The sequence below is a fragment of the Hyperolius riggenbachi genome, chromosome 4 (genome assembly GCF_040937935.1).
Source record: "Hyperolius riggenbachi isolate aHypRig1 chromosome 4, aHypRig1.pri, whole genome shotgun sequence".
Classification (NCBI taxonomy): Eukaryota; Metazoa; Chordata; class Amphibia; order Anura; family Hyperoliidae; genus Hyperolius; species Hyperolius riggenbachi.
In genome coordinates this window covers 38,616,376-38,640,126 of record NC_090649.1, presented here as the reverse complement: position 1 = coordinate 38,640,126, position 23,751 = coordinate 38,616,376, and the positions used below count along the sequence as shown (strand labels likewise).

Below are 23,751 nucleotides of genomic sequence, written 5' to 3'. Positions count from 1 at the left end.
ATATCACTGAGTGCTGATTCCAGGAGTGACACCTCTGTATCTGTGTGTGATCTAAGCACTTTCCCTGTGTCACCACATGGCCAGATAAATGGGCAAGTGATCAATCATTAACCCGCTATATTGTTCTCTCCAGTTATAGCTTTTTAATGCTGGGAATACACGGTTGGTTTCTGCCGTGCGTTTCGTTTTTTACCGTTCGATTGTGCAGTCAATTCTCTTCTTCCGCTCGTTTTTCTTATCTTTTTCCATCCACTTCTATCAGAAATCGAGCGGCTAAAGGATCGAAAGGGAAATCGGACATGTCGGAAATTATCTATCGAACCATCTTATCACCTCAAAAATGAACCGTGTATTCCCAGCATTAGGCCGGGTTCAGACTATGGTGGATGCACAAGGGTGTGCTGACAACGTATCCTAAGGCCATATGTCCGGTTAGATACTCACACTACTCACCGTTGTTCATCTGATTCGCCGATGTCGCCATCCGGGTCCATTTTCGCCGATCCCTTCCGCAATCTTCAGCGTTAAATTCATTTTCAAAACAAACATGGCCGGACCCTGGAACTACTTCCGGTGTACAGCGGCGTACCTCCCAACTTTTTGAGATAAGAGAGATGGACACTGAGGCCTCTTTCACAGTGCGGCATTCAAGTCGCACGTTAGAAAATGTTCCAACGCAGACTAACGCACAGCAATGCAAAGTCTGTGCGACAGTCACAGTGCACATGTTGTGTTGTGTGTAACGTGTAGCAATATTTAGAAAGTGCTGCATGCTGTGCGTTTAGCAATACATTTGCTGCGTTATGTGTGTTGCACATGCTCAGTAAGGTTTTGTTTTTAATAAAAATTTAACGCATGCGCCGTTTTCGTTCCATCAGTATACATCGAAAACGGCGCACCAAGAGACACATAACGCAGTGCAAAATAACGTCTAATTTTATAACCTACATGCGCTGCGTTAGGGGCATGTAGTGCGACTTTAATGTCGCCTCAAACGCAACTTCCCGCTGTGAAAGAGGAAAGCCACACCCTAACCACACGCCTAATCACGCCCCCACCACTCCCCATACCATAAAGATTTCATAAGAAAAATGTGTTGTTTTACAATTCAGTCCCAACTGGTCCTTTCTATCCTGGTTCATTTTCCTCCATATTAACATATGAAAATAAATATATGTATATAAATGTAAACTATAACAGAGCTGAAACATGTTGTAAATATGGGTGGAGCAGGCATGTATAGGAAGCAGTCCTCATGCCCAACGCTCCCTCCCAATGCCCGTTCTCTCCCAATACCCCCCTGCAGCTACTTCCAGGTCAGCCAGGTTGGTCAGTAGTGCGCAGGAGCTGGTCCTGGTGATCTCGTGCCCGTGGATGTGAACGCTCTCTGTCTCCCCTATAGGAGATGTGGCCCAGAGATGAGAGCGACATATAGGGATGAGATGTGGCCCACTTGGAGGGGGATAACAATCACTACTGTTGACCCCAGAGTATAAATGGAGTTTTGGAGGGCAAAAGCCCGCTTTTGTGTTTGGCAGGGCCGGATTTGCCATAAGGCACTGTAGGCACGTGCCTACGGGTGCCTGAGGATGGAAAGGTGGCTCATTGCTTTCCCCACGTGCCCGCATCCCTCCTTCCCTATACAGAGTCCTGAGCAGAGTGAACATGAGAGGTTACTCACCTGGCTCTCGGCATTCCACTGATGAGATCTCCCTTCAGCCAGGGGCACCTCTAGCTGCTTAATACTGAGAGTACTTCTGGCTACCTAATACTAAGGGGAACCTGTTGCTACCTATGATGGGCAAGGGAAGTAAGGGAGAAGTGACAGCTGGGAAAGCCAGAACACTTGCAGTGCAATTTTGTGGGGGTTTGTAGGTTCATGGATGGCATTTTCCCCCCATCATGCCCATCATGGGGGAAGTATAATAGAGCACATTTAATATGGGTTTCTTTAAAAAGAAGCACTTAATTGGGGTCAGAATAATAATAATTATGATGACAGCCGGTAATCTCACTTTAGAGTTGCAGCGCCAACCAGAGGATGGAGGCATAACTGCAGCGCGGGAGCCAGGGAGGTGATTGATTGCTGGGGCTGTGCAGATCTCCCTGGCAGCATGAGGGTGCAAAAAAATGGCTCCGCTTTTAGACCCTAAAATCCGGAAAGAATCATAACACCAAGGGGGTTAAAGAGAAACTCCAACCTAGAATTGAACTTTATCCCAATCAGTAGCTGATACCCCCTTTTACATGAGAAATATAATGATTTTCACAAACAGACCATCAGGGGGCGCTGTATGACTGATTTTGTGCTGAAACCCCTCCCACAAGAAGCTCAGAGTACCGCGGTACTCTGGGCAAACTGCCACAATGTAACAATGTTCACAGACAGGAATTAGCTGCTACATAACCTGCCCACAGTACAAATGTCACCATGTAATAAATGTTAGAATGTAAATCAGGGAGAGGAAAGATTTTACAATGAGCAAACACTGACTAAATCATTTATACATAATTATTGTAAAAAATGAAGCACTTTTTTTACTACAGTATTTTCACTGGAGTTCCTCTTTAAGGGAGCAGAGACCGCTGGTACTTAAGTGGTTAAACTTTTGGTATTTTTAGAGTTGCATTGGGGCCCTTGCACACCGCATGCGCTTCAATACAGTCTTGGAAGCGCATGCATTTTGCTGATTGCAAGGGCACCGTGGTTAGCATAATAGTAATTGCAATGCCCTGTAGAGAATAGTGCGATCTACTGTATTTTTAACTCAATCCCAAACGTACCACCTGCTGCATTACTCCTGCATTTGCAATTGGTATAAATGAATGGGACTGCATGCAAATTGCAGTACTATGAGATTTGTTTTGCAGTCTCCCTTTTGAAAAAAAAACCTTCCCGCTGCTTTTTTCTCAAGTTGGGAATAGCAATCGCTGATCACACCCGGAATCACGGCAAAACATACACTGTTGAAAATCGCGATGACAGGGCACCACACGTTTCTTTGTGGAAGGGCCCTAGTATGAATAAGGCTAGGAAGAACAGGGCACACACTGTGGCATAATACTGGACGGGCAAAGGGAGAGATTGCCCTGGGCGTTGGGTCAAGCAGCAGCTCACAGACTGACTGGCAGTTTTCTGCAGCATAAAATTACATAACTTGCATTCAAAAGAAAAAAAAAAGTGGGTGTGCTCTTAACAGGGGTCACCTTACTTACATACTAGGAATGCCTATTGACTAATTAAAATGGCTTAACAAATGCATGTTGCATCCGCTTGCCAGAAAGTGCATGGTCTAAACCAAGGGTGTCAAACTCAAATACAAAGTGGGCCGAAAATGTACACTGGGACCAAGTCGCGGGCCAACTTCAGTGTCTATTGGCTTCTTTTCTCCCTTCTAAGATGTCTTTCCAGGTGTCTAATGGCCCCCCTCCAACCCTTATACAGTTCCCTGTTGTCTAGTGGTCCTCCATCCCCTATATAGTTCCCTGGTGTCTAGTGGTCCCCCACCCTCCTCTATTCAGTTCCCTGGTGTCTAGTGTCCCCCACCCTTCCCTATTCAGTTTCCTGGTGTCTAGTGGCCTCCACCCTCCCCTACACAGTTTCCTAGTGTTTAGCGCTTTCCCCTTACCTCTCCCATATGGTTTCCCTGGTATTCTAGGGCTTCACCTCCAGTATAGCTTCCCTGGTGGTCTAGAGAGGGCCAAACATAATGCAAAGTGGGAAACCACTTGAGGGTCAAATTTAATGGCTCTGAAGGCCGGATTTGGCCCGCGGGCCGGAGTTTGCCATGTGTGGTCTAAACGAACTCACTGCTATCTGCTATGCCCTGCAGGAGTTGGCCCATGCAAAAAATTTTGCATCTCAACAAGGGCGCCACATGTAGGCCTCCCACCCCCCCAAGAAATGGGGGGCAGCGCTGACAGTACACCAAGCACTGCCACCGCTGAGGAGCACAAGGACTGCACTGGGGGGGAGGGGGGGACACACAACACAACAAGGACTGTCCCCTCCCGGGTGGTGGCCAGTCCTGGGAGTGGCTGTCTGCAGTTCTCTGCACCCACCTTATCGCTCCACCTTTTGATTAACATAACAATCAAAATGATGATCAATTATATTATAAGTGACTAAAAAACAACATTGCGAATCTATCTTTCGAACAATTTTAGCCCACAAAATTGAGTGATAAATTAATAGTGTGTAGTCAGCTTTAGGCTTCTTGGTAATACCGATCCTGCGTACGAGAGATAACGGCGCCGGAGACTTGGGCGCAGGACACAGCCGGTATATGGCTGATCCTGCTGCCGCACAAGTCCGGGCCGTGTTAATTACTATTCCCCCTCCAGGCCGCCATGGATAGTGGGGGAATGAAATAATTCGGCTTCCAGCAATTGCTGGAAGCCGAATTATTGTTTTAAAAGCAACTTCAGGTCCGTCTTCTGACGGCGCTGAAGTTACTCCCTGTGCCTGCAATAGTCGTAGTTCTTTTTACGGCCTATGGTGGCGCCGGCTGCGCCCAAGTCTCCTGCGCTGCTGCGCCCAAATATCCTGAGCTGGATTTACCGTGTTCGCTGATCCTGGCTCTTTTTATAAGACCACTAAATCATCTGAAATACCTGGAGTGGTAACTTGTGTTTCTACTGTGCTATTTCTGTACTCTGCTGCCCTCTTGTGGGCATTCTACTGGAGTGCTAAAAGTGTGTCTGACAAATGACATTTACACTTAGTGCTAGCGATTAGTGCTAGCGTTTTTTGGTCAAGATTTTGCGCAATATGCGCTAATTTTTCACTGTACTTTTTTTTGCGATATTTCTGTGATCGTGATTAGCGTTTCCTGTACCTTATTTGCAATATTTCCGTGATCACGATTAGCGTTTCCTTAAAGGGATACTGTAGGGGGGTCGGGGGAAAATGAGTTGAACTTACCCGGGGCTTCTAATGGTCCCCCACAGACATCCTGTGCCCGCGCAGCCGCTCACCGATGCTCTGGCCCCGCCTCCGGTTCACTTCTAGAATTTCAGACTTTAAAGTCTGAAAACCACTGCGCCTGCGTTGCCGTGACCTCACTCCCACTGATGTCACCAGGAGCGTACTGTGCAGGCCCAGTATGGTCTGTGTTTGCGCAGTACGCCCCTGGTGACATCAGCGGGATCGAGGACACGGTAACGCAGGCGCAGTGGTTTTCAGACTTTAAAGTCTGAAATTCTAGAAGTGAACCGGAGGCGGGGCCAGAGCATTGGGGAGTGGCTGCGTGGGCACAGGACGTCTGCGGGGGACCATTAGAAGCCCCAGGTAAGTTCAACTCATTTTCCCCCGACCCCCCTACAGTATCCCTTTAACATTGTAATCACAAGAATGCGCTGCATGCACTGCATTTGCCAATAATTAGAAATCGCCAGAGATCACGGTATACTTTTTATTATATTAGCGCCTTAAAAAGTGCTATCGATTGCCTGCAGTTCATTGACTAATCGCCCGCTAATCGCTGAGTGTGAATGGGCCCTTTGGCCTTTTCCAGACAGTCGACTGAACTATGATGTCTGCTGCCCGCCAGTGTGATTCGGGTGGAATTTAAATGCAGCCGAATTGCATTGGTTGTAACGCCACACGTGTCAAGCGCTGACAAGTGGTGATGTCACAGTAAGGGACCGCAACATGTCGAGTCTGAGCACAGCTGTGGCTGCGCTCAGATGTGACTTCTGTCGTCCAGAGCTTCCTGCGCATGCGCAATACAAGAAAATCTCTACTGTGCATGTGCAGGACCTCCCTATGGACGGGGAGAGCGATTGAGGACGCGCAGCCAGGGCCACACAGGTGCAGTGGCCATTGACTGGCTGAGTTGCCAGAATTGAAACTGAGGCACAGCAGGGGACCGGAGGATCGTTCAGAGACGGTGTGGGCACAGGGCAGCTGCAGGGGGCTGGTTGAAGCCCCATGTAAGTGAAACTCATTTTTTACAGGTCAGTTTAGGTTCCCTTTAAGTACGGTGACCATACGTCCCGCTTTACCCGGGACACGTCCCGCCTTCGGGGGGCGCTGTCCCAGGCTGCATGAGGTCTAGGGAAACGTCCCGCTTTTAGCCGCTGGACGTCCCGGCCTTGGGACTCGGGCCACCGTACATTGCATGAACTGGCAGTGGCTTCTATAGATGCTGTGCCAGTTTATAGCCCGCAGCCCCGCTCCAGCCTCCTTCGTCTACCTCTTCCGGCAGAGCAGGGCTACGGGAAGATGGCTGCCGAAGCCCTGTACTGGAGACTTTGTGTCTCCAGTACAGGGCTTCGGGCGCCATCTTGCTGTAGCCCTGCTCTGCCTGTCAGCGCGGGAGACTGCAGGAGCATCGTCCGGGAGATGTGCGCCTGAGGCCCGGTGAGGAGACATCTGTCAGGTGAGTAAATTCCTTTTTTTTTCCAGGTGAAATGTTTTCCCACAATGCGTTTGTTTTGTGCTGAAATGTTTGCCCACATTGCGTTTATTTTGTGCTGAAATGTTTGCCCACATTGTGTTTATTTTGTGCTGAAATGTTTGCCCACATTGCGTTTATTTTGTGCTGAAATGTTTACCCCCATTGCGTTTATTTTGTGCTGAAATGTTTGCCCCCATTGCGTTTACTTTGTGCTGAAATGTTTGCCCCCATTGCATTTATTTTGTGCTGAAATGTTTGCCCACATTGCGTTTATTTTGTGCTGACATGTTGCCCACATTGCGTTTATTTTGTGCCGACATGTTGCCTATTGCGTTTATTTTCTGCTGACATGTTGCCCATTGCGTTTATTTTGTGCTGACATGTTGCCCACATTGCGTTTATTTTGTGCCGACATGTTGCCTATTGCGTTTATTTTCTGCTGACATGTTGCCCACGTTGCGTTTATTTTGCGCTGAAATGTTGCTCACATTGCGTTTATTTTGTGCTGACATGTTGCCCATTGCGTTTATTTTCTGCTGACATGTTGCCCATTGCGTTTTTCTGGTGTCTGGGGTAACTATTGCTGCATTTATTATTTAATGGTCATAGATGGCTATGTTTGCTGCTTTGTGGTTACGGTATACTATTAGCATCACACAGTTTCTGCACACCCATGATGCAAAGTCTCGTTTGACCACATCATGGCGGAAACACTGCTTTCTTATGCCTCGCTGTTACATCATTATGCTAGCTCCGCCCATACAATGCCCTGGCCACGCCCATTTTTCGGCACGGCCCCCACCCCCTTCCCAGGTTGAACCGACAAAAATCTGGTCACTCTACATAATAGTAATTGCAATGCCCTGTAGAGAATAGTGTGATCCACTGTATTTTTAACTCAATCTTAAATGTAGCACCTGCTGCATTTCTCCTGCATTTGCAATTGGTATAAATTAATGGGACTGCATGCAAATTGCAGTACTATGAGATTTGTTTTGCAGTCTCCCTTTTGAAAAAAAGTCTTCTTGGTAGTACCGATCCTGGCACTTTTTATAAGATAAATAAATCATCTGAAATTCCGGGATTGGTAACTTGTGTTTCTACTGTGCTATTTCTGTACTCTGCTGCCCTCTTGTGGGCATTCTACTGGAGTGCTAAAAGTGTGTCTGATAAATGACATTTAGGGCCCATTCACACTTAGTGCCTGTCTCGGACAGAGCCGCCGAACCACCGATGATCCCATCGGTGGGCCCCGACTGCCCCTCCTCCTGGGGGCCCCAGAGCTAAGAGGGAGGGGGGCACTAGCGTTGTGACGTTTTTTTTGTTTTTTTTAATTTATTAAAAACCTCTTTCCCCCCGGGGGGCCCCCCTCCTATCCTCCCCCTCCCTCACGTCAGAGGGCCCCCCCCCTATTACGAGCGGCGGTAGAGCGGCGGTTACAGCAAAGTTCCGGCGAGGTAAAGCAGAAGATAGAGGTCCAGCTGCCTCCCGGGCTACGCTGTCTCCTCTATGCCGCTCGCACTGCTTCCTGGTTTAGTGCGCGGCAATTACAAAGGAGACAGCGACTGGGAGGCAGCTGGACCTCTATCTTCTGCTTTACCTCGCCGGAAGTTTGCTGTACCCGCCGCTCTCCCGCCGCTCGTAATAGGAGGGGGGCCCTCCGAGAGTCCGAGGTGAGGGAGGGGGAGGATAGGAGGGGGCCCCACCGGGGAAAAGAGCTGCCCTCCCCGCAGCTTGTAATAGGAGGGGGGACACCCAGGTGAGGGGGAGCAAAGGAGTCGGGGCCCCCACTGGCTACCCACCCGGCTACCTAACTGCCCACCCGGCTATCTAACTGCCTACATTCCCACCCGGCTACCTATCTACCCACCCGGCTACCGATCTGCCTACCCTCCCATCCGGCTGCCTAACTGCCCACCCGGCTACCTATCTACCCACCCAGCTACCTATCTGCCTACCCTCCCACCCGGCTACCTAACTGCCCACCCGGCTACCTAACTGCCTACCCACCCATCCGGCTACCTATCTACCCACCCAGCTACCTATCTGCCTACCCTCCCACCCGGCTGCCTAACTGCCCATCCGGCTACCTATCTACCCACCCGGCTACCTAACTGGCTGCCCACCCGGCTACCTATCTACCCACCCAGCTACCCATCTGCCTACCCTCCCACCCGGCTACCTAACTGCCCACCCGGCTACCTAACTGCCTACCCACCCATCCGGCTACCTATCTACCCACCCAGCTACCTATCTGCCTACCCTCCCACCCGGCTGCCTAACTGCCCATCCGGCTACCTATCTACCCACCCGGCTACCTAACTGGCTGCCCACCCGGCTACCTATCTACCCACCCAGCTACCTATCTGCCTACCCTCCCACCCGGCTACCTAACTGCCCACCCGGCTACCCTTCTGCCTACCCTCCCACCCGGCTACCCTTCTGCCTACCCTCCCACCCGGCTACCTAACTGCCCACCCGGCTACCTAACTGCCTACCCTCCCACCCGACTACCTATCTACCCACCCAGCTACCTATCTGCCTACCCTCCCACCCGGCTACCTAATTGCCCACCCGGCTACCTAACTGCCTACCCTCCCACCCGGCTACCTATCTGCCCACCCGGCTACCTATCTGCCCACCCGGCTACCTATCTGCCCACCCGGCTACCTATCTGCCCACCTGGATACCTATCTGCCTACCTGGATACCTATCTACCCACCCAGCTACCTATCTGCCCTCCCGGCTACCTAACTGCCTACCCTCCCACCTGGCTACCTAACTGCCCACCCGGCTACCTATCTACCCACCCAGCTACCTATCTGCCTACCCTCCCACCCGGCTACCTATCTGCCCACCCGGCTACCTATTTACCCACCCAGCTACCTATCTGCCTACCCTCCCACCCGGCTACCTAACTGCCCACCCGGCTACCTAACTGCCCACCCAGCTACCTATCTGCCCACCTGGCTACCTAACTGCCTACCCTCCCACCCGGCTACCTAACTGCCCACCCAGCTACCTATCTGCCTACCCTCCCACCCGGCTACATAACTGCCTACCCGGCTACCTATCTGCCTACCATGCCATGGGCGTCCCTACATAGGGCAAAATGGGGCATGCGCACTCCCCTGGCTAGCTGCTGCCCCCCCCTAGCTACCCGGACGTGGCTGGCCCGCCCGCCCTGGGGTGGCAGCGGAGAGAGAAAAGAAGTGGCAGGAACAGCGGCGCTGCCTGCCGCATCACTTAATTCTAAAGGGGGGAGCGAGAGAGGGGGAGCCCCAAGGTGAGGGAAGGGGGAGGGGGAAACGTCCTCCCTTCCCCACCGCTTCTCTTCTCTCTCCGCTGCCACTGAGGACACCTATAGATCTGGCTATTTAAACTGGGGACACCTATAGACCTGTCTATCTATACTGGGGGGCCCTGTCACTACCTAAACTAGTGGCTCCTGTCACTACATACACTGGGGGGGGGGTCCCTGTCACTGCATACACTGGGGGGCTCCTGTCATACCTAAACTGGGGGTACCTGTCACTAACTGAACTGGGGGGGCGCCTGTCAATACCTGAACTGGGGGCACCTGTCACTACCTGAACTGGGGGGCCCTGTCACTACCTAAACTGGGGGCTCCTGTCACTACATACACTGGGGGGGGGGGGGTCCCTGTCACTGCATACACTGTGGGCTCCTGTCATACCTAAACTGGGGGTACCTGTCACTAACTGAACTGGGGGGGGCGCCTGTCAATACCTGAACTGGGGGCACCTGTCACTAACTGAACTGGGGGGGGCGCCTGTCAATACCTGAACTGGGGGCACCTGTCACTACCTGAACTGGGGGGCCCTGTCACTACCTAAACTGGGGGCTCCTGTCACTACATACCCTGGGGGGCACCTGTTACTACCTTAACTGGGGGGCACCTGTCACTACAAACACTGGGTGCTCCTGTCACTACCTAAACTGGGGGGTATCTGTCATTAACTAAACTGGGGGGCTCCTGTCGCTACCTAAACTTGGGGGTCCTGTCACTACCTAAGCTGGGAGGCTCCTGGTGCTACCTAAACTAGGGTGCACCTGTCACTACCTAAACTATCCAGGCCAGCCCAGCATCACCACCAGCCAACCAGCCCAGAATCACTGTCAAAAAGGCCACAGCATCACCACCAACAGTCAGGCCAACATTTACTTCAACCAGCCAAGTACAGCCCAGCATCACCGCCAGGCCGGCCACAGCATCACCGCCAGGCCTTTCAGCCCACACATCATCCCCAATCCAGCCAAAAACAGTATTGCCTGGCACAGCAGCCAGTAGAGGAGAATTCAGAAGCCAGGTGAGAGGTGTATACCATATTAAGTGGGCATTCTGCCTATTTATGTGAAATGCTGTTTATTTATGTGCCTCATGACTGCTGAATTTGTCTTGTTGGGGGCCTCATGGTTACTGAATTTGTCTTGTTGGGGGCCTCATGGTTACTGAATGTCTTGTTGGGGGCCTCATGATTGCTGAATTTGTCTTGTTGGGGGCCTCAAGATTGCTAAATTTGTCTTGTTGGGGGCCTCATGATTGCTGAATTTGTCATGTTGGGGGCCTCATGATTGCTGAATTTGTCTTGTTAGGGGCCTCATGATTGCTGATTTTGTCTTGACGGGGGACCTCATGATTGCTGAATTTGTCTTGTTGAGGGTCACATGATTGCTAACTGCGAGACTATGGAAAAGGCTGAATCATCATCATATGAGACAATAGCTACTTTTTAGCTTTTTAAAACAGAAAATAAAACTGGGAGGTTCTAAAATAAAAAAAAAAGAATACATTTTTCAGGAGTAGGATGGATGAAATTGTTTATCTTCACAGTTTATTTTCAACTTGGATTTTCCATAATGTTCATGTATGAGTTAAAACGTTTTTATTTAGTTTAAATTGCTGTTGCCACTTTGCAATAGATAAGTGACTTTTGGATTGCATTTTGTGGGGGTATCTGCCGTCAACCTGATTGCATTGTGTGGGGGTATCTGCTGTCAACCTGATTGCATTTTGTGGGGGTATCTGCCACCAACCTGATTGCATTGTGTGGGGGTATCTGCCGTCAACCTGATTGCATTTTGTGGGGGTATCTGCTGCCATTTGACTACTTGATGAATTATGAGGCATGTAACTACTTGAATATTTTATCTACAATGTATCTGGTCGGACCTAATCTCTGTGAATAACGCCGCTACTTATTTTGTGTTTTGTATTTTTTTTTTTTAAGTCTGCCCATGACTCATCATGACCACGCCGATGTTCCAGTGCATGGTGACACCCATTTAGTTTCGCATTTAGACATATCCCTATTGGAGACTGTCCTCAGAATTGCTCACAATCTATTCCCTACCATAAAGTCATGCAAAATTTCTAGAGTACATGTGTATGTGAGCCCAAAATGGGGGGGGGGGGGGGAAGGAGGAGGGGGTGGGAGGAGGAGAGGGGGGTGGGCCCCAGGCTGAAACTTCCTTGGTGGGCCCTTGGTGTCCCAGTCCGACCCTGCTTAGTGCTAGCGAATAGTGCTAACGTTTTGTGGTTGAGATTTTGTGCAATAAGCGCAATTAACGTTTCCTTAACATTGTAATCACAAGAATGCGCTGCATGCACTGCATTTGCCAATAATTACAAATCGCCAGAGATCACGGTATACTTTTTATTACATTAGCGCCTTAAAAAGTGCTAGCGATTGCCGGCAATTCATTGATTAACGGTAAACGCCCGCTAATCGCGGAGTGTGAATGGGCCCTTTGGCCTTTTCCAGACAGTCGACTGAACTATGATGTCTGCTGCCCGCCAGTGTGATTCGGGTGGAATTAAAATGCAGCCGAATTGCATTGGTTGTAACGCCACACGTGTCAAGCGCTGACAAATGGCGATGTCACAGTAAGGGACCGCAACACGTCGAGTCTGAGCACAGCTGTGGCCGCGCTCAGATGTGACTTCTGTCGTCCAGAGCTTCCTGCGCATGCGCAATACAAGAAAATCTCTACTGTGCATGTGCAGGACCTCCCTATGGACGGGGAGAGCGATTGAGGACGTGCGGCCAGGGCCACACAGGTGCAGTGGCCATTGATTGGCTGAGTTGAGTTGCCAGAATTGAAACCGAGGCACAGCAGGGGACCGGAGGATCGTTCAGAGACGGTGTGGGCACAGGGCACCTGCAGGGGCTGGTTGAAGCCCCAGGTAAGTGAAACTCGTTTTTACAGGTCGGTTTAGGTTCCCTTTAAGTTTCACTTTAAGAATCAAATCTCAGCTGTTGGAAAATATTCATTTCCCCCCTATGGAATGTTTCAGAACCTTCCCTTTCTCTTCAGCTATGTTCCCATCAAACTCTCCACCCCACATTCCTCTTTTCATGCAGGGAATGAGGCCTCATCTGGCTATTCTGCAAGACGTACGTATTTGGTACATCTGCCACATAAAGGAAGTTGCAGGGCATGCTGGATTTTATTTTTACTTCTTTATTTTCCCCTCAAAACTAATGCAGTGTGATTGGCTATAGCCTTTTTCCCTCCTGTTTTCACCTCCCACACCTCTGTTCCTCTTTGATTGGCCAATATTTATCATGCTGAGACAATGCACTTTCTACTGCAGACCTGGGTGGGAGTGTCTGAAGACTGGGATGGGGGCGGGCAATGATACACAGAGTAAGGGAGGAAATGATGTCAGGATTAGCTTCAAGATAGACATAGACAAAATGGAAAATCCTAAGAAGGATTTTATCTTTTTTTTTAACCATAGAGAAACCAGTAAACTCAAAATGTGCAATACATATGTCATGTAAGTAGAGCAAGTATTTATCTACTTATATATTTGTTTTTTTCTGAGATAGTAAGGCTGACAGCTCCTCATTAAATACTACCCCCCTCCAAGTCATAGCAACATGGAGGGAGAAGAAACTGGGGGTTCAGCCATCGACAGGACCTGAATTACACTTTAAAAGCCGCTGAGCTGCTCTATACCTAGAAACATTACGTCTATAGCGGCGTTCAGGACAGGCGCAGCAGTGAGCACGCGCTAAAATGACCTGCTTCATCTGCAAGCCAATTACCATTGCAGATGGAAGGGGTGTGGTTCTGCAATGACAGCCAATTGTGGGACTCTTCCACTTGTGCTGTTACCCCTCTGTTCTGCCCCCTGGCCATGTGGAGCAAATCTTCTGCCTCTCCTCTGGTTTCTCACAGTCTCAACCGGCTGTGTGGAGGAAGTGGGCGGGGCCATCAACAAGCAAAATGTTTTTAACATCTCCCCCCTGAAGATAGGGGTGCCCGGAAATGAGAAACCTTTATTTCGCCAACAATGACTTGGGATGGCATGGGCTTGGCATGTAGATGGCTAATTTAATAGGCAAACTCAAAAAGGGGTAGGTAGGCACTCAGTATAATTGCAGATAGAAATCGTACCATCGAGTGTAGTGCAGGAAGCCTCAGCAGCATCTACGTGCTCAAGACGCATACAGTATAAGCATGGTGACCATATCATACAAAGGAGAGAGTAAAAAGCGTCTGGCACTGTAGCTTTAATTCAACACAGCAGGTGTACAATGAAGTGGCAGTGAACATATGCAAAATACAAAGTTCAAGTGATGCTGGTGGTGCTGGTACTTATCGTGCTTCTGCTGAGGGTGGGGAGGCAGCTGTGGGCGCCAGAGGGTGCACGGCCTTACAGCCGTTTCACGTTGGGGTGAGCCTTGCTTCACTCTCTCCTTTGTATGAGATGGCTAATTTAGTAGGACAGGACACACAATACAAATACAGCAATTAAAACACAGCAGTTAATACAGAGTTCAACCACAGTTATGTACAATGTGCTAGAGGCCTGCATTGGGTCGGGTACCCACGGGTTACCGAAAGTGCGGGTCGGGTTCGGGTAGCCATTTTTTGTTCACCAGAAAGCGGGTTGGGAGTCGGGTGCGGGTCTTAAAAATTAGACCTGTGCAGGCCTCTACAATGTGCAGAAGTGCAATCAAGATCTATCGATTTCAGTTTGAAAAGAAGAAAAAATTGGGGGGGGGGGGGGGGGGGGGGTGAAGAGAATTCATAGATTTCAGAGAGTTGTCAGCTGGGAGGGGGGGGGGGGGAGAAGCTGTTTTTGTGTCTTGAGGTCTTGGTGGAGATAGACCTTTGGCCTATAGAAGTGGAAGCCTGGGTGTGCGGGATTGTTGGCAAACCTCAGTGCTCTGGAGCGCAGTCTGGGGTTGTAGAGGAGGTCCAGGGGGGAAAAAACTTTCCTGATGATGCTCTGTAGTTCGTTGATCTGGTGACCCTCTGTAGTTTGTACCTGTTAGTGGCGGAGGAGCCGGTGTACCAGACCAGAATGGAGGAGCTGAGGTCAATTTCTATTGTGACGTAGTAGAAGCACGTCAGAAATTTCTGGGCCATAACAAACTTTTTAAGTTGGCGGAGAAAGAATAGCCTCTGCTGGGCTTTTTCTCTGGGTGAAGGCGGTGTTGGCCTTCCAAGTCAGATCATTGGAGATGGTAGTGTCCAGGAGGCACGCAAAGGGAATGCTCTTAACCTCCATGCCATTGATGCGGATTGGAAGTGGGGGAGGAGCGTGCTTCCTAAAGTCGACACTCATCTCAACGGTTTTTGTGGTGTTCAGGACCAGGCTCTCTACACCAGTGGCAGGCTCTCTACACCAGTGGCAAATTGTATCAACCTTGTGATGGTACTCTTGCTCATCATTTTTGTGATGAGGCCAACTACAGTGGTGTTGTCAGCGAACTTGTCTGGCGTGTTGGGAGCCCTAGCAACCTCTGTGCCTTTAATGACGACAGGTGGCAGTTTGGGGGGATTTTTGTTCTGACATTGATCGCCAGTTCTGTGGTTTTTGCTGGGTTACGGCGAGCTTGTTGGTCTTGCACCAGTTGCAGATTCACTAGATGGTAGGCTTGTTTTCCACTGTTGTCTTCAAGGCCTAGGGTAGTGGTGGTGTCTGCGAATTTGATGACCTTGACATATGCATATTGATGTAGCAAAACACACACAGCAAGGCCACTCACAGTCAGGCTAGTTTGCAGCCTGAAGCTGCATAAAATGGCCCCTTTACACATTTTTCCACTTATTTATTTTTAAATAGTTATATGTTCCTCAGACAAAGTGTAGGCTTCACATACCATGCCAAATTTGGCTGCTGTATTTGTGCTCTGAAGACCAGAACACGCCATGATAATTTTTTTCCCTATTGACTTCAGTAGTGTTTAGATTTCAGGACCTACCAACCTCCGAACATTTGGACCACGTGGCAGTCCCCATACCACTTTCTTACAACGGCATGCCTGCTGGTAGGGTGCTTCCTTAAGCTGCTGTTTCCCTGTCCGCACCCGTATATTGATTGGAAGTCATGGAGTTTAAGCACTACACCCGCATTTTATTTGCACACAGCCTACGTATTTACTTTTCCCCAGAAGTCTTGATTAGACCAATGCCGGTAGCTAAAAGGTGAAATCCAGACAAATATTGGACATAAAGGCCAATCAATGCTACAGAGGAGGAGTCTGCCTTTGTCCGCCAGAGTCCTCACCACCCAGTTTATCCATTGTGAAATACCAACGCAGTGAATGAGACCCTTTGGAGGTGACAGAATGGTGTTTAACCGGCTACGCCTTCATTCTGATATCTCTGATACTGTAAAGGGAGATAGTCTTGTAAAAAAAGTACTTTCTCAAACACCACGGCTTGCTTTGTGTATCTAAGCCAGGAAATATTAAAGCATTACCTGAAGTAAGAGGTATATGGAGGTGGCCATATTTAGAGGCGGCCATATTTATTTCCCTTCTAAAATAATACCAGTTGCCTGGCTTCCTGCTGATCCCCTGCTTCTGATACTTTTAGCCATAGCCCTGAACATGGTTGACGGCAGTCAGTAGGCTGTATATTTTTTGCCTGATCCGATCATTTACTTGATCAGAAGTTGGATCTGAAGTGAAAATTGCACGTTTTGCACCAGTACATACAGATGTGTCCATTTATGATTCAATAAAAGTCCAATCTATGTACACACAGCAAATCAGCTCAAGCATGGGTAGTGTGGCCAATCCCATAGAGACTAATGGCCACTGCAAAAGGGGAGAGCAGAAGAGAGCGACACAGTGCAATAGTGTGAAAGAGGCCTCAGTGAATCAATTCCAACTTCTTTTCAATGGCACTTTCGCTCGAAAGTTGAATTTAACATTATTTTCGTGAAAATGAACACAAAAAGAATATTGGCATTTTAGCTCATCACTAGTGGTCATTGACATGGACATGATGGCCAATACTGGCGGGAACAGGACCAGGGGCAGACTGACCATTCGGGCACTTGGGCACAGACAGAGAGACCGTGGTCAGGGGGGGGGGGGGGGGGGGGCGCCAGAGCAGGAGGGAAAGCAGCAGGAGGGAAGGCAGCCAGTGAAAGGTGTGCACAGCGGCTGAGAAGGGGGGACGTCTCCCGCCCTTCCCTCACCTTGGGGCCCCCCTTCCTCGCTCTCCCCTCCGGAATTTTTTAGTGTCGGCGCAAGGGAGCTCTGCTCTGTGCACCGCTAGTGTGGTCTTCTCAAGACCAGACTAGGGGCACACAGAGCAGAGCTCCCTTCTGCAGCTGGAAGAGCAGCGGTAAGCCACCGCCCACTTTCAGCCGCCCACACTTAAAAATTCCGGAGGGGAGAGCGAGGAAGGAAGGCCCCAAGGTGAGGGAAGGAAGGGTAGACGTCGCCCTTCCCCACCGCTGTGCACACCACTCCCCTTCACTGCACTGCCTCTCTTCCTGGGGACACCTATAGACCTTGCTACATATACTGGGGACACCTATGGACCTGGCTACATATACTGGGAACACCTATACACCTGGCTACATATACTGGAGACACCTATAGACCTGGCTATACTGGGGACACCTATACACCTTGCTACATATACTGGGAACAACTATACACTTGGCTACATATACTGGGGACACCTATAGACCTGGCTATCTATACTGGAGACACCTATAGTCCTGGCTATCTGTACTGGGGACACCTATAGACCTGGCTACCTATTCTGGAGACACCTGTAGACCTGGCTATCTATAATCTATACTGGGGACACCCATATACCTGGCTACCTATTCTGGGGACACCTATAGTTCTGGCTACTTATTCTGGGGACACCTATAGACCTGGCTATCTAAACTGGGGACACCTATAGATCTGGTTACTTCCACTGGGGATACCTTTAGACCTGGTTACCTATGCTGAGGGCACCTATTTTGGGGAAAGGGCTGCCGGATTTAACTATTTTTGGGGAACCGCTGCTGCCAGATTACATGTATTTTGGGTGATCTGCTGCCAGATTACACATATTTTGGGGAACTGCTGCCAAATTATGTGTATGTTGTGGGAACCACTGCTGTCAGATTATGTCTATTTTGGAGGAACGATTGCCATATTATCTGTATTTTGGAGGAACCTCTGCCAAATTGCATGGATTGTTGGTGAAATACTGTCAGATTACATGTATTTGAGGGGCTTAAACTTCCCTGGCAGACCTTTTACACCGCTGGTAAGGTCATGTACTTATTTTGCCCCACCCATGACCACGCCCACATTCCTGTTGCGTGACCACACCCATTTTTCGGTGCGGCACGATACGCGCAGGGGTTTTTAGCAGTATCAAATATCTGTTGTCAGTAAATTATTATATCTTAGTCTGTAAAAAATAACGTGAAAGGTGAGCAACACTGGTATGGGGCCCCATAATCTCCTATTGCCCGGGGGCCCCATACCAGTGTTGCTCACCTTTCACGTTATTTTTTACAGACTAAGATATAATAATTTACTGACAACAGATATTTTAATGCAAAAAACAGATGATTTTACAAATCATTTGTCAAATGCCAATTCACCAAGGCTGTTACCACATGGAAAAGTAAAATTACTGACTAGTGATGTAAATTACAGACTAGACTAGTGTGGTAAATACCTAAATAAATGTAAATTCACACAGATTAGAGCATTCATTAAATCAAGTGAGATGACTTTAAGACCAGCCTGGAGCTGTTGGTAACCAACAAACAGCCATTCGGTAAACTTGACAGCCAATAGGAGGAGCCACCCCATCCTACTCCTCACTCTATTTGATCTGATGGACTGCCGGGCGGGACATCAGAAAGCAATAAAAAACATGAGGCACATTCATACAAGCTTTCCTGTATCCCTTTAGCCATGCAGATCTATATAGACTGATACACACGAGCGCCCTTTAGTGCTGAAGGGGTGTTGGGATGACCACCAGAAGTGGGAGTACATCACCGGAGCAGAATTCAGCTTGCTGCCAGTTCGGCTTTTCAGACTTCTTCATTTTACCGAGCAGGTCTTAATGAACTGAAGCAACATTTTTTGGTCAATTACCAAACTATTTTTTAAAGACAACAGAGGAGAATTTGCAGTGCTCGTCTGTTAATTGGTCAGAGGTTAGGGTCTCTTCCATTAGGATGGCCTCATCGTGGTGGAAGGGTCCAGTACGCAATATTCTGCTTGTAAACTGTTTTAGAAGCTATCATCCTTCATTAATGTTACGTTTCTGCATCTGTTTTGAATGCAAGTTGTGTATCCTGCCTATGATTAGGCTTTGCACACCTATGCTGGTAGTCATTCAGATGCAGCCTGCTTTGGGAAGTGCTGCCACCTCTCCCTGCTGTCTAAAAAAAATACTGAACTATTACCTCATGTGTGGAACTCCAGTGAAAATAATATAATAAAAAAAAGTACTTCGTTTTTGCAATACGTATGTATAACTAATGTTGTCAATGTTTGCCCATTGTAAAATCTTTCCTCTCCCTGATTTACATTCTGACATTTATCACATGGTGACATTTTTACTGCTGGCGGGTGATGTCAGTGGAAGGAGAAGCTGCCTGCTTTTTTTGGCAGTGGAAAACAGCTGTAAACAGCTATTTCCCACAATGCAACAAGGTTCACAGGCAGGAAACTGCCAGACCATGGTCCTCACAGTTTCCTGTGGCAGGGGTTTCACCACAATATCAGCCACACAGAGCCCCCTGATGATCCGTTTGTGAAAAGGAATAGATCTCTCATGTAAAAGGGAGTATCAGCTACTGATTGGGATGAAGTTCAATTCTTGGTTACAGTTTCTCTTTAAGGAATTTGTAAAAAAAAAAAAAAAAAGTCTAAAATACCAGAGGCTGTATTTTACCGACCTGTCATTTTTTACCCGACAGCCTTTAGTGAATTGAGGCTATAGTCAGTTATCCTGTGTATCGCAGTAAGGTATCTGGGAGCTGTACTCCTGCAGTATGACAGTGTGCTGATTAATGGCTAGCCTTTGTGTTCACTGTAACAAGGCATTTGAAATGATCTCCCTAACACCTTGCCTCTTCCCCCAGCTGTATCGTGACTTCGGGAGGCTGGGAACCCCCAGTATAAATATTTGCCTCATTATATAGGCAGGGCCAGAATCTGATAATCCAGCAATGCACAAGTGTGAGACTGGTAGCCATTATCCACATTCCCCTATTGTCTGCAGGAATTCTGCTCCAGATAAAAAATACAAAAACGTGACGTGGGATGGTGAGATGAGTATTTAAGGCTCAGTAGACGCACCGGTCATCATTGCTGAAGGGACGCAGAACTCTGAGACGGCCCTCTGAGCTGAGGGGGTAAGAATTATTTTTTTTTGTGTGCAAAGTTTATTGAATTTTTAAAAAGTAGAAGAAAGGCTCGTAACCCGTGCTGGGTCGGCAAATCAAACCCAAAAATTTCCTGGAACAAACCAAACAATGTATCTCCTTCTTAACCTCCCTGGTGGTCTATTAAAACCGCAAGGGGGCAGCGCAGCACTTTAATTTTTTTTTCTTTTTTTAATCATGTAGCTAGTGCGGCGGGTAGCGGTGAATCGGGAAGTACACGCAGCTAGCAAAGTGCTAGCTGCATGTACAAAAAAAAAAAATTATACAAATCGGCCCAGCAGGGCCTGAGAAATCCTCCTGTGCGGCATAGCCCGAGATTTACCGCCAGGGAGGTTAATGTCCAGTGTATATTAGTGATGGGTCATTCGCGAACGAGCCGGCTCTTTGCTGCGAACGACAAAAGCCGGTTCTCAGTTTTGAAAGAGCCGATGCCTCAGCCGCCCCACACAGCTCTGATTTGCTGTGTAATAAAGGGCACTGAGGCATGCTGGGAGATGTAGTCCTCCTCTTGCAGCTTGTAGGAGTGTATGGGGCGGAGCAGAGCAGTAGCAGAAGGGATTGCTGGAGTCAGAGAAGCAGTCTGGAGTTGTCATGGAGACGTGGGCGGGGCTTTTACTCCGATTCTGAGTGGTGTCTAGTAATATTCAATGAAGAGCCGATTCAGAGCCGTAAGAGCCGGCTCTTTAATGGGAGCGGATTCAGAAGAGCCGATTCTCCGAGAAGAGCCGGAAATTCACATCACTAGTGTATATTAGAGATGGGAAGTTCGGATCTTTTCAATGATCCGGATGATTCGAATCGGATCATTGAAAAGATCCGGATCTTTGATCCGAATCTCGGATCATTTTACAAGGGGAAGCATTCGGGGGTGAAATTGCTAGCAGGACAGGAGAAGGGGAGGGGGGTGGGCACACAGAGAAGGGGAGAAGATGGACAGAGGGCAGGGAGTGGACAGAGAAGGGAGGAGGGACGAGCAGAGAGCAGAAATGTTTGCTTGCACACAATACCCACATGCTGCAATCATATGCTTTACATATATTTCACATACATGTTCATCTGTATACTTTGAATGAAAACGTCGCACAGTGAAAGAAAGCATCTCCCAAAACATTCCCAGAAGATAAGTGCAGCAGTTTAGAGCCGAGTGCAGGAGGATCATATTGCGCTGCAATCACAGTGCCTGCAAAGTTACTGAGCTATGCTGAGCTGAGCCAAAAGTTTCCAATGTGTTCACTGTGCACGACTAGGAACAGACAGCCTATAATGAGCAGCACATTTCAGCCAGTATGTGTGCTCTACACATATCTGGCAGTGGCACCCATGTCCTCTCTACCTGTCCCTGCAAGGCTGGCTCCCATGAGTCCCCTCCAACAGAGCGATCCATCTCTGCTCTGCTTCCATGACCCTGCTGAGAGGGGGCGTGTTGCTCCTGGCCCCGCCCTTTTTGCAAACCGAATCACTCATTTTGATGATTCGGATGATTCGACTCACAAAATAGATTCGGATCAAAGATCCGAATCGTTCATGATCCGGACAACACTAGTGTATATGTTATGGCCAGAACCCGAAGTCTGGCTACTTCGGGTTCTGGCCGGTCAAAGCTAGAAGTGGCCGCCTCACTGCAACCAATGTGAGAAATGAATTATATCTGGCCGGTTGAATTATATTATATTCCGCATAAAAGGAAAAAAAAAGAATAATATCCTCTGATGTGTGCCACAACACCCACATAGACTTTATACCAGTACAAGGATATGTATATCAAAAATATTGAAGAAACTTGAAGAATTTATATGCAAAAATGAAACCAGCTATAACCACTCATCCAATTTTCAAACACAGAAACCGCACATGGCAGGAGCTGGAGGAGAATTGCAGGAGCTGAGGGAGAATGGCAAGAGCTGAGGGAGAATGGCAGGAGCTGAGGGAGAATGGTAGGAGCTGGAGGAGAATGGCAGGAGCTGAGGGAGAATGGCAGGAGCTGAGGGAGAATGGCAGGAGCTGGAGGAGAATGGCAGGAGCTGAGGGAGAATGGCAGGAGCTGAGGGAGAATGGCAGGAGCTGGAGGAGAATGGCAGGAGCTGGAGGAGAATGGCAGGAGCTGGAGGAGAATGGCAGGAGCTGAGGGAGAATGGCAGGAGCTGAGGGAGAATGGCAGGAGCTGAGGGAGAATGGCAGGAGCTGGAGGAGAATGGCAGGAGCTGAGGGAGAATGGCAGGAGCTGAGGGAGAATGGCAGGAGCTGGAGGAGAATGGCAGGAGCTGGGGGAGAATGGCAGGAGCTGAGGGAGAATGGCAGGAGCTGGAGGAGAATGGCAGGAGCTGAGGGAGAATGGCAGGAGCTGAGGGAGAATGGCAGGAGCTGAGGGAGAATGGTAGGAGCTGGAGGAGAATGGCAGGAGCTGGAGGAGAATGGCAGGAGCTGGGGGAGAATGGCAGGAGCTGAGGGAGAATGGCAGGAGCTGGAGGAGAATGGCAGGAGCTGAGGGAGAATGGCAGGAGCTGAGGGAGAATGGCAGGAGCTGAGGGAGAATGGTAGGAGCTGGAGGAGAATGGCAGGAGCTGGAGGAGAATGGCAGGAGCTGAGGGAGAATGGCAGGAGCTGAGGGAGAATGGCAGGAGCTGAGGGAGAATGGCAGGAGCTGAGGGAGAATGGCAGGAGCTGAGGGAGAATGGCAGGAGCTGCAGGAGAATGGCAGGAGCTGAGGGAGAATGGCAGGAGCTGGAGGAGAATGGCAGGAGCTGAGGGAGAATGGGAGCTGGAGGAGAATGGCAGGAGCTGGAGGAGAATGGCAGGAGCTGGAGGAGAATGGCAGGAGCTGGAGGAGAATGGCAGGAGCTGAGGGAGAATGGCAGGAGCTGGAGGAGAATGGCAGGAGCTGAGGGAGAATGGCAGGAGCTGAGGGAGAATGGCCGGAGCTGGAGGAGAATGGCAGGAGCTGGAGGACAATGACAGGAGCTGGAGGACAATGGCAGGAGCTGAGGGAGAATGGCAGGAGCTGGAGGAGAATGGCAGGAGCTGGAGGACAATGGCAGGAGCTGGAGGACAATGGCAGGAGCTGAGGGAGAATGGCAGGAGCTGAGGGAGAATGGCAGGAGCTGAGGGAGAATGGCAGGAGCTGGAGGAGAATGGCAGGTTTGGAGGAGAATGGCAGGAGCCGGGGGAGAATGGCAGGAGCTGAGGGAGAATGGCAGGAGCTGGAGGAGAATGGCAGGAGCTGGAGGAGAATGGCAGGAGCTGGAGGAGAATGGCAGGAGCTGAGGGAGAATAGTAGGAGCTGGGGGAGAATGGCAGGAGCTGGAAGAGAATGGCAGGAGCTGGAGGAGAATGGCAGGAGCTGGGGGAGAATGGCTGGAGCTGGAGGAGAATGGCAGGAGCTGGAGGAGAATGGTAGGAGCTGGAGGAGAATGGCAGGAGCTGGGGGAGAATGGCAGGAGCTGAGGAAGAATGGCAGGAGCTGGAGGAGAATGGCAGGAGCTGAGGGAGAATGGCAGGAGCTGAGGGAGAATGGCAGGAGCTGGAGGAGAATGGCAGGAGCTGAGGGAGAATGGCAGGAGCTGGGGGAGAATGGCAGGAGCTGGAAGAGAATGGCAGGAGCTGGAGGAGAATGGCAGGAGCTGGGGGAGAATGGCTGGAGCTGGAGGAGAATGGCAGGAG

At 49.4% G+C, this 23,751-nt stretch overlaps 1 protein-coding gene across 1 annotated transcript in view; it reads left to right on the top strand.

The window, feature by feature from the left end:
* LOC137571172 (fucolectin-like) overlaps positions 1–23,751 on the top strand; it is an 86,763-nt gene that overhangs the window by 10,090 nt on the left and 52,922 nt on the right. The gene's annotated exons all lie outside the window — the stretch shown is intronic.